Raw genomic sequence first — 11,770 nt, 5'->3', positions numbered from 1 at the left:
TTTTTTTTTTTAAATAAATTAGCGTGGAGGACAGTATATTTCAGCCCTGGGCTTAATAGCACCAGTACATTTTCCTGATGTTCTGACCCAGGACTGGTTTTGGGGTTTGGTTGAATTTCCCACTCACCAAACTGAAATAAGATCTCTTCTTATTTCCTAATTAGGAAATGTTTGTTATAGATTTGGATATATTGGCATATATGGATGTATGAATACTGTTGCTTTTGTTATATTTCATTTATCTCACTTGCACACATGCATGCACACACATGCATGTTCATGTATGTACGAGTTTACTTAAAAAACTAGGTACAATTTTGGCAGAGGTTAGATAAATTGCATCTTCATAATGAGATGTATCCTAGACGAACAAATAAAGAAAGAATTAGGGTCTTGCTTTCTTGGGAAACAGTCTGATTCAGGTAAATGTTGACTTCACCTAGGTCTCGTGTGTTCTCAGTGAATGTCCTGATATGATTAGATGTCAGGATTCGCTCTCTGTTTCTGACAGAGAGCTTGTGACAGTAACACTTTCCTCAAAGCTTCATATTTGATTAATTGACATTTTTTATGAAAACTTGTACAAATGTGTGCAATTAAGAAAGAAATGGGCCATCTTTTTTTGCTAGAGGACTTTACATTTAACCAATTCCCATGGCTTGTTACTAAAAGTGCAGATAGATATTATGAAAATTATCTTAGTAATATTTTTTTTTTTTTAATATTTTTTTAAAAATAGCTGGACTACTGAAGTTTTGGGTATTTCTGTTCCCCCTTTGGATAGTAGATGTTTGTATGTTATGAATTTTATTGTAGGAACAATTATGAGAGGACAGCATTAGTAGCATTTTCTGCATTTATTCATAGAATCATGGAAACATTTGGGTTAGAAAAGCCCTTTAAGGTCACAGAGTCCAACTGTAAACCTAACATTGCCAAGTCCACCATTGAAGCATGTCCCTAAGTCTAAATGTCTTTTAAATACCTTCAGGGATTATGACTGAACCACTTCGTGGGCAGCCTATTCCAATGCTTGACAACCTTTGCAGTGAAGAAATTTTTATAATATCCAATATTAACTAATGTTTTAGTGATGGTTAGATGACTTTAAAGGAAGTTTCTTGTTTCCAGTTGTTGATAAGAAAAAGATAACTATCTAGCATCATTTCAAACTGCTCCTTTTAATTAGTTCTGTGTTGGCAATGTTTCTCTCTGTGCCACCTCAAGCCATTGAGCGTGGGATTCGAAAGGGACACATTGATGCTCATTTGCTAATTTGCAAAAGCTGCATTCATGTTGGGATGCATCTTTCCTGCTGCACCTGTTCAGCTTTGATTAGCGATTAGTGTAGGTGTCCAAATGTGCTACAGACAGTGGGACCAGTTAGCTCTGAAGTACTTTGTTGATGTGCTTGTGTTGAGGTCTTTGCAAGTTGTAAGAGAGTGTATACTTGTCTGGGATGATACAGGGTGGGAAAATGCTACTATCTTGCTGCTTCATGGGTAGAGCTATAAAGTCTTATAGTTGTTCATTTTTTGAATGGGCTGTGGCCTTGTAGCCAAGTCATCCATCTGAACAAGGAAAGGCTTAAAACTGAGACTACGCCTCACCCTGAAGTACTTGGTGCATGGAACTTCTACCACCTTTTAGAATGAGTTCTTACAAAATGATGTGCTATTGCTTTTTTTCTGTAAGTGGTTTCATGGAAGGATGGGATACAATTGCTGCAATTCATGGCACTGTTTTCTTGTGTGGTCTCTTGAGGTGAAGTGTATGGTATGAGCATAGAATCATAGAATTGTCTAGGTTGGAAGGGACCTTTAAGATCATCTAGTCCAAGCATCAACCTAACTCTGAAGAAAAAAACCCCACAAACCAAAAACCAACAAAAAACCCAAAACACACCCACATTACTAAACTATGTCTCTAAGAACTATATCAGCCCATCTTTTAAATACCTCCAGGGATGGTGCCTCAACCACCTCCCTGGGCAGCCCGTTCCAATGCTGGATAACCTTTTCAGTGTAAAAATTTTTCCTAATATCCAATCTGAACCTCCTCTGGAGCAACTTGATGCCATTTCCTCTTGTCCTGTCGCCTCTGACTTGGGAGAAGATACCGACACCCGCCTCTGTACAGCCTCCTTCCAGGCAGTTGTAGAGAGCGATGAGGTCTCCCCTCAGCCTCCTTTTCTCTGGACTAAACAATCCCAGCTCCCCCAGCCTCTCCTCATAAGAATTATTCTCTAGATCCTGAGCATGGGAGGAAAGTCAATGGTTTTGCAATATGTTAGTCCTCAGGTTTTTTCTAAAGAGGTAGTTCTCTTAGGTTTGTGCATACCTGTTCCTCTCTGTGTGATCCAATCTGTATGACTAGAAGTTGTTCAGGGCAATTTTCAGTAGCCTATTTTCCCAGGGTCAGCTTAACTCCTCTCTCTTATGTGAATGAGGGCTCCCTTTGTCACAGTGGGGAGAAAGGGATGATGAAAAGAGTCATTGGGAGAGATCAGATCTGCTGTTGTGCAGGTCAAGTCTCTGTATTAGTCAGCCTCTCTTTAACAAAAACATAAAATAAAATACAGCATATGGGGAACCATAGACATGACCAGCTGAACTGTGGCCAAGTTGCATGTTAGCAAAAGAGAGCATCTGCTGTGTAATTCTTGTCAAAGAACAACACTAATCTCACTGAATCATTATTTCTCATGAGATAATCTTCTCCTTTTGCTTAGCTCAGTAGGTGTGGTTAATAATGTTTGCTAGGCAAGATATGTGCTGCTAGGGTTGACTTAAAGGCCTTGACGTGGTGACAGTTTAATCTGTGGAGAAGATGGTACAGGTTAACTATGGAATCATAACACGATGCATAAACTCACTGTTCAGGGCATTTTAAATGAAGTACTGTAGCCCCAAGGGAAAATTGAATCAGTTGAGTGATACATTGTAAAATGCGATAAGGAGAAGAAAAGAATTTGAATAGTAAACATCAGTCAATCCTGTGTTATAAAGATACAGAAATTTGATAAAAACTAAAATGACGAAGTGTATTTATCATTTCCAGTTGCAAACTGCACCTCACACTTAAAGCTTATATACTGCAAAAATGGCACTCCGTTGAGTTCAGTATTTGCTGGTACTTGAATCTTCTTAGACAGATGAGAAGTACAGCTTATTTTAAGCCATCGATATAAAATTGGATTTGATCCAAGCTGTCCTTTGCTTTTTGCCAGAAGAGTCCCATCCTAGAGCTGCTGGGATATCTTTACCTGGCACTGCATTGTGCTACTTCAACGTATGCCTAATGTTGAGTCCCTTGCTTCTGCTGCTAATGTGGCATGTGCTTTCCCTTCTCTGCATCTAAGAGAAGGAGAAGCTGCAGCTGCTAACAGGAGATGTTAGCAAAAAACAAATTTCATTATCTTCCTTCTTAGCTTCAGTAATTTCCCTTTATACCTTCTTAACTGGAGAAACAGGAAATGTTGCTGATAAAATATCATGGGCTGCAGTAGCTATGGCGTATTTTCTGAGAAATGGCGTTGCACTTGGGACTTCCAGTGTTCCTAAAAGCAGCTGAGAAGATCTATGAGAAGAATTCAATAATAAAAATATCAAAAAATCAATGATAATCACATTGGAAAATGCTCTTATTTCAAAATTGGTCAATATGACTACTACTTTATGTTGTAATGTATGTAAACATACTTCTAGCTGGTATTATCATCTGCATCTAGAGTGAGTAGAGATTAACACTGCGTGTCATTTGAAAACAGCTTCCAGCTGGAATGCACATTTGCTTTAGCTCCATCAGTTCTGCAAGAACAGCCTCATGAAACAGTGTGAGGGCAGGAGGAAAAGCAAATAGAATTGAAAATAAGAAATCTCCTGTTGTAAACCCAGTTGGCTAGCGGATATTGCTAAGACTAATTGTCAACTTAGACTTCCAGGAGACTAATAAAATTTTTAGGAATTTTTTTAGGGGTTCCAGGTTGGTTTTTGTGCTTAGAATCCTCAAATCCATACTGAAGATCAAAATGCTGAGACCAAACAGTCCAGCACCTTTTAAAGCAGTCCTGGGCAGGAAGCTTTACTTTCTAGTTTGTTTGGATTTTGTTTATTCACTTTACAGGCCATCTCTCAGTAACTTCAGTTAGAACCGTACTGTAAACCTTTCCCTAGAAGTAGTCACTGCAGTGGCACTTACCAGGGCTCCAAGAATCTGAGGATTTCTCAGAGATCATTAGAAAGGTGTATTGAGGAGGGTGGGGTTGCAAGGTAAAATCAGCTATCAGATCTTTACACCAAAATAAGAGCCAAAGAGAGACCTACTTTTGCAGGAGATCATGCTTGATTCCTGAGAGAGAGAATTGCAGGAGGACAGCTTTAACAGATTTAATAGAATGAGGCTAGATAATTAACATTAATAACACTAAAGAAACAATATTGATTCTGATACAAATAGTAAAATATACAAGGATTATACTCGGCTGATTTTATCAGTAGGAAGCTGTGAGTTCCCAGCAGTGGACTGCAAATATCAGACACTCCAAACGCTACATCTTTGGAAGGAAGGGAAGCCCTCAGGGCTCCAGCACCAGGGCATGAAGTTCTCAGGATCGCAGCCATCATGGGAGAGAACTTCTCAGCAAACTTTGAAATTTGTATTGAATATGACATTTCTGTTATGAAATAATTCTTTTGAGCTTGGGTCAAGTGCCTGGGTCTTGCTCCTCCTCATTCCTGCATCTGGCTAATCTGAAAACATTGAGAACTTGAAACCCACATACCATCACTGGCTAAAAGGTAAATATTTTCACAAAACTAAGACACTAGGGTATGCCTGGGAAGGCATTAGAAGAGAAATTAGTGCTGGTTGCTCAAACCAGGACAGACATGTACAGAGCCATCCAAACTCTTGGCTTTGACCTGTCTGCAGGTTCAGCAAGTATGGACCTGTTCCAAAAAATACCATAACATTGCACTTTGATAAGGTGTGTTGTGAATTTTTTGTACAAATCTCAACTCTGCAATGGAGTCACCTAACATTAATGCTATAATGAAGTGACTAGGCTTGTCTTAGTGCAATTTCTGTCTGTAACATGTATTGTATCCCTCAGAAGCATCCTCAGAAGAGGTCACTGCATTCCCATGGTAGGTGGCCTTCCAAGTAATTGGGGTGTTAGAGTAAACAAGAGTCCTAGGTTACTGAACAGGATCTCTTCACAGAAGGTAAAGACATTTATGGGCTACTGTAACTTCATGAATGAAAAGGAAATGCCAAACCATTCTATGATTCTATGAAATGTCACCTATTTTGTATGTTCAGACATTGTCATTACTCTCTTATAATTAATTGTAGCCTTCTCCACCTGTTACTTGCTTCTAAGCAGTTTGTTGAGGACAATATCCTGCATAATGGTCTTTCCAGAAACAATGTAGTGGGTCTCTTCACTAATAATAAAGAGAAAATCAGCTCTCCTTTGAGCTTTTCTGGTCATGCATCATGCTAAACAAATGAAATGTTCCCTGAATAAAGCTCTGCAGCAAAGACCCAACTACTTTAAGCTGCTAGGAGGCTTAAATGGTACTTAGAGCAAAGCTCTCCCTGTGCTATTATTTTGTTAAAGCAAGAATCTTTACCTGAAGATTCTTTAAGTATCCCCTGAACTGGTGATAGTTATTTTTCTTGTGTAAATGCTTTTGAGGACCAAGTAGAGAAAGCTTCCAAAGACTTGAAATGTAGAAATATGAATACAACAAAGAATTTGAAGCTGAACTGCAAGCAGTTGTATTCCCCTGGTGTTTTAAGTATGTACTCAGTTGTTTGACCTTGGATGATTCCAACTCCATATGTTTTACCCTAAGGACCTTAACTTCCAAGGATGAGATCCCTCTGTTTAACCATTTGAGGACACTGTGATGCCTGTTAATACTGATACCACGGTGATAACAGGTGGAGCTGGTGAGATTTTTCTGTTAGCTTTGCTGTGTATCCCATAACTACTGTTCTTGGGAAAACAAGTGAAATATTTAACTTCTAGTTGCTTCCATTAAAAAGGAAAAGCGGGGAGGAAGAGGTAAGTGGAAAACCAAACGTAATTGAAGCTGATTGTGAAAATGGATGCAGTGATATCTTTATACACTGCATGTCCTAGAAAGTGCAGTACAGAAGGAATATTTAGTGTACTGCATATTCTCTTTTTCTATAATCATATTAGTGGTGATATTTAATAATATTTTCTGGAGATGCTGCATATGAAGTTCTTTTAATATGCTAGGTATCATTTATGCTGTAATCAAAATTATCTCAGGTTTTGGATGTATCTTGTATTAACCAATAGCAGTATCTCAAAATTTAAGAAGCTGTTCTGCTTTATGCTGTTTTTTTCCTCCGGAAATCACCATTGACAGAAGCAAAATTCTTCTGTCTTTAAATAGATACTAATTTTTCTCTTTTCATGACTAGACCTCATCCAGTTATTAAGAAAACTATTTTTAGCATTTGTAGGAGGAGTATGCTACAATCATTCATCCTCTTGCCTCTGTCTTTTGTTAAATGTGCAAGCCTGGGGAACTCTGATGTGACCATGCTTCTCAGAGGATTTGTTTATGCCTTAGGGTTTGTATACATGTGGGCTTCATCACATGTTTGCAAGGGATAAATATTTTCTGCATCCATACTTACAAAGAGCTTTTTTGCATATAGTCATTTACGACAGCTCCTGAGAATATAAGTGGGAGGGTGGGGGGAGAAGATATGCCTCTTCAGCCTAGTTATATTTTGAGTTTCTGTTTTGATGTATTTTTAATCTTGTTATTGGTTGATGTAGATTAGTGGTTTTGATGCAGTATATGTCTTCAAAGATACTTCACAGGTTAACGCAGAAGCTGAACAGCTGGTTGCAGTAAGTTGCTGCTGGTGCACAAGAATTTGTTCAGATATATTAAACTTCTGTGTTAGAATGAAAGATACTGATGGATATAGATAAACTAAGCGTCTAAACATAAAATACTATGTTATAAAACACAATTGTGCCTCAAAGTAAAACTCAGGATTTAGTAGCTTGTTTAAGAATTCTTGTTTGCCCAATATAGTAGTTGTCAAAAGAGCTATAAACTTATTGCTGTAGAGTCTGGAGTAGCTTTTAAGCCAAAAAGCTGCTGAAACAATGCAGTAGAAACTGGAAATTAAATGGAGGGCAACATCTGGGGTCTTACTAGCTTAGTGGTAGTCAGGAGGATTTACAGACCCTAACAGATATAAATTTTTTCTGAGAAAGGCAGGTAGTTTAGAACTGTTTTACAGGAAAGCAAAGACTCAGATGTTCAGAGATTTGTCGAGATTCACACAAGGAGGGTAAATGTAAGACTACAGAAGCTTTCTTTGGTAGTGGGAGGCTCAGACCCCTCTATTCCCATATGGTGAGAGAGACCCATATGGTTCAAAGAGCTGGAACAGACATTAACAGTTCTGGTGCAGTTTTTGATAAGGTTTACACAGGTCTACTTGCAAGTGAAGTGGAAATGGATAAATTACTTCAGCAGCGCTATTTGTATATGTGCACCTTTTTCTAAAATTGGTAAATGAGTATGCGGATACCACAGTATCCATCCACAGTGACAGAAATTTGTAAGTGGTCTCCTGCAGTAGTGTCTGCTTACAAAATCATTTTAATATTAGGGAGTCTTCCATTTTGGGAAGTCTGTGAAGCCTGGGGTTTTGATATTTTCAGAAATTTTTGCTTCTCAATATAAAGTTTCTAGCTGTTGCCAGGTGAAGGGAAGATGGATTCCTTGCATGTTCCTGGTGTGCTTCCTCATGTGCACACCTTGATTCTGTCCTTATGCTTCATATTGATTCCCACTGGAGTAATTTTAGAAGTGTGCACCTTTGCAAAATTTACAGTAATCCTACTTTTGAAAATAGTCTTTAAATTCCACAGTAGTGTTCATTGAAAAAAGACTATTTGTGTGAGTTGTAAATGTTTTAAAAATCTGTGGAACATTCACTGAGTTCTGATAATACTGATGTCATAATTATATAATTCAACTTACCCTCATTAGGCACTAGTATTTGTTTACTACAGGTTTATGTGAGGTAAATTTTAAGAATGCAACTAGTTTGCATAGAATCATAGAATGGTTTGGGTTGGAAGGGACCTTAAAGATCATCTAGTTCCACTCCCCGTGCCGTGGGCAGGGACAGCTGCCACTAGACCACATTCCTCAAAGCCCCATCCAGCCTGATCTTGAACACCTCCATACATGGGGCATCCACAACTTCTCTGGGCAACCTGTTCCAGTGTCTCACCACCCTCATAGTAAACAATTTCTTCCTAATATCTAATCTAAATCTCCCCTCTTCCAGTTTAAAACTGTTACCCCTGGTCTGATAAAACCATTACCCCTACATTGATCAAGAGTCCCTCCTCATCTCTCCTGCAGGCACCCTTCAGGTATTGGAAGGCCACTATAAGGTCTCCCGGGAGCATTCTCCAGGCTGAACAACCCCAACTTTCTCAGCCTGTCCTCATAGGAGAGGCACTCCAGACCTCTTTGTCCATCTCCTCTGGACTCGCTCCAACAGGTCCATGTCCTTCCTGTGTTGGGGACTCCAGAGCTGGATGCAGTACTCCAGGTGGAGTCTCACAAGAGCAGAGGGGCAGAATCACCCACCTCCATGGACCTGCTGGCCACACTTTTTTCCTTTACATATAAACATTTATACAAGTTTTCTTTGTGCTACAGTCCTGTGTTACAGTATTTAGAATATTTACCTGTAATAAGTTACTTTTTATTTTAAAAGAGCATTCAAAACTTGAAGCAGTTGTTTGTTTTGCATTTATCTGGAAGAAAGTTGTTTACCACCATGAATTGAATGGCATCACTGTAGTACAGGGTCACAGGGGTTAACTTCTTGCGCTTGCACATGAAAATTGGTATGCAAGTGGGAAGTTGAATGAGTGGTGGAAACCTTTTATCCCTTCTCCCCAAAAGAGTTTGGCAGAGATTGTGTGAGAGCCTCTATCATTTCTGTTAAAGAACAGTGGGCTTCTGTTGTATTCCTGTTAAAATGCAATCTCTGTAGCATTTTTAACAGGGAGCAGATTCCTTGTTCATGCATGTTTCTGAAGAAAAACCACATACAGATGACTAAAAGTCGTAGGCTGACGCTACATCACATATCTGCTAGCAAGGCTGGTGGGGAAACAAGCAGGATTGTTTGCTGGGGACACAAACTGGCATTTCTGCAAAATGTTATTCTGTTGAGGCTTGTTTTAAATAGTTTGAACAGCCCTGGGGGCACTGAGCTGGTAGGGCCCAAAACTGGTCTGGAGAAGCATGACACTGAGGAAGTAAACAGCCAATATAAATGTGCACTGCCAAGCAGCAGTTACCTGTCTGTGTTGTCATCCTGTTGGAAATATTTATGTAGTTCACTGGGAACTGATTTGTAGTGGAGACAGAAGAGGAGAAGGAAGGATTTACAAATAAAGGCAGGAGCTCAGCTAACTTACTTAAATTAAGTTTAGGAAAGCACCTCGGGGGGGGAAAACCCCAAAACTCAAAGTATTGGGGCTACAGTTTTCAAAACTGGAGTCCCAAATTCTCAGGCGACAAATACACAGGGGTGACTTGCAGGCGAAGTAGTGAACTTGCCTTCCCCAGAAGCAAGTGAAATTCTCAATCTCAGCTTCTCAAACTCGGTTTCTCACACCAGCCTCAAAGTGTCTTGGTTTCCTGTCTGAAATAGGAAGCATGGTGGTAATTTCCGTCACAAAGATACCACAAGAGAGATGAATCTATTAGTATTCCTTGGAAGTGTTATGTGACGATGATGGGGGCTTGTATCATGCTCTAAAATGAAGGACTGCAGAACTTTCTGCATGCATTTTTGCAATATTATGATATATGGCCTATTTGATGATGGAGTGGAGACCTTGGTCAACCTGGCTTTTGCAGTTCCGATGCATACAGATCCTGTAAAGGACCTACTGAAGAGGATACTTTACTGTTGTACAGATTATTTTTTCCTAGAAAATTCATGGTTCTCAGTCTGCTGAAACTGAAGGCACATGCTGAACTCTTTGTTTCTGAGTAAACCACTTTTATGCTTAAGAGATGAATTTTCAATGTTGTATATAAGGGCTGTGTCAAATGCTTACTCTTCCCACATTCAATTTTTTAGTACTTGCCCATCAATTTTATATCTCCATGTATTAAGTAATAATTAAAAAAAAAAGGTAAATGTTTTCTCAAATGTTTTATTTCTAGTTATGTTTTTACTAGAGACATATTCCATCATCAGGAATGACTTCAGCTTTTTATTTGCAAATCTGTGAGCTGCAGGACAGATCATTGTGGATCTAGTGCACAACTTGTAAGTAGGAAGATTACAGAACCCTTTATTTTTATTTTTTGTTGCAGAAGATACTAAACAATCTCTCTGGACAGAAAAGCTTGGTATGGTGAGTATACAAGTAGAGAGGAAAAGGGAACATGGGGAGAGAGGAATACTCCTGCCCAGACAACCTTTGAGTTTCTCTGATGAACCAGAAGGGTGTTTAATTCAGTGTTTTTTTTTTTCTCTGTTCATCTTACTTCCTTAAGGGAGCAGGCACTGAAGACCTTTACCCCTTTCATTTTCTGATGCTTTAGGCTTTTGCTCCATTCATTTTACTCCATTTTACTCCACGCTCATGACTGCATTTTTTGAGAACTGGCCCTGAGCACAGTAAGCTATGATGGTATTTTCATCATATTCTGTACTGCAGAGTTGATACTGGTACAGGCTAAAAGGCCTGTTGTAGAGACAGACCTATTACAGAAGAATTATGTGTGTACCCAAGAGATAGGTTTTTAATGGCTAGGTTAGGCAAACAAGTCAACTTGGCAATAGTTCTCCCCTCTTGTGTGAAGTACTTGCTTACGGGCCCACAATGTTGCACAGGTCTGAATTTCTGCAAGTCCGTAGCCTTTTTCTAGACAGTAAAAGAAAATAGCTTCAGACAAAGTAATGAATATTTAAGTTGCAACTCAAGTCTCCCAGATTGTCTAGAGATTTAATAGCCTGAGTATTTTAAACAACTGACTGTTTGTGAGCCTAATTTTTTAGCTATTTTCAGAAGACAGTATTTTACTTTATAAGAAGACAGAAAATAAATTGAGGATATCAGCTAACGTATAGACTTGTTGTAGCCCTTGTGTCTTAATCAGAAGCACAAGGAAGAGTGTGGTAAGAAACCTGATAGTGTATATGGTTGTAGTACTACAGATCACAGAATCACAGAATCGTAGTGGTTGGAAGGGACCTCAGAGATCATCGAGTCCAACCACAAAAAAGAAAACCAAAAAAACCCACCCACCACCTAAACACACAACAACAACAACCAAACCAAAACCATCACCCACCCACACAACATCCCACCACAAACCAATAATCTTGGGCACTAGAGCATGCCCTGAAGAGCCATGTCTACACGTTTCTTAAATACCTCCAGGGATGGTGACTCCACCACCTCCCTGGGCAGCCCATTCCAATGCCTGACAACCCTTTCAGTAAAGAAATATTTCCTAATATCCAACCTGAACTTCCCCTGGCGCAACTTGAAGCCGTTACCCCTTGTCCTATCATCTGTAACTTGGGAGAAGAGACCGACCCCCGTCTCTGTACAGCCTCCTTTCAGGTACTTGTACAGAGCGATAAGGTCTCCCCTCAGTCTCCTCTTCCCCAGACTGAACAACCCCAGTTCCCTCAGCCTCTCCTCGTAAGA

The sequence above is a fragment of the Calidris pugnax genome, unplaced genomic scaffold, assembly GCF_001431845.1.
Source record: "Calidris pugnax isolate Ruff unplaced genomic scaffold, ASM143184v1 scaffold2, whole genome shotgun sequence".
Taxonomy (NCBI): Eukaryota; Metazoa; Chordata; class Aves; order Charadriiformes; family Scolopacidae; genus Calidris; species Calidris pugnax.
The sequence above is the reverse complement of the archived record's forward strand: the minus strand, read 5'-3'. Positions refer to the sequence as shown.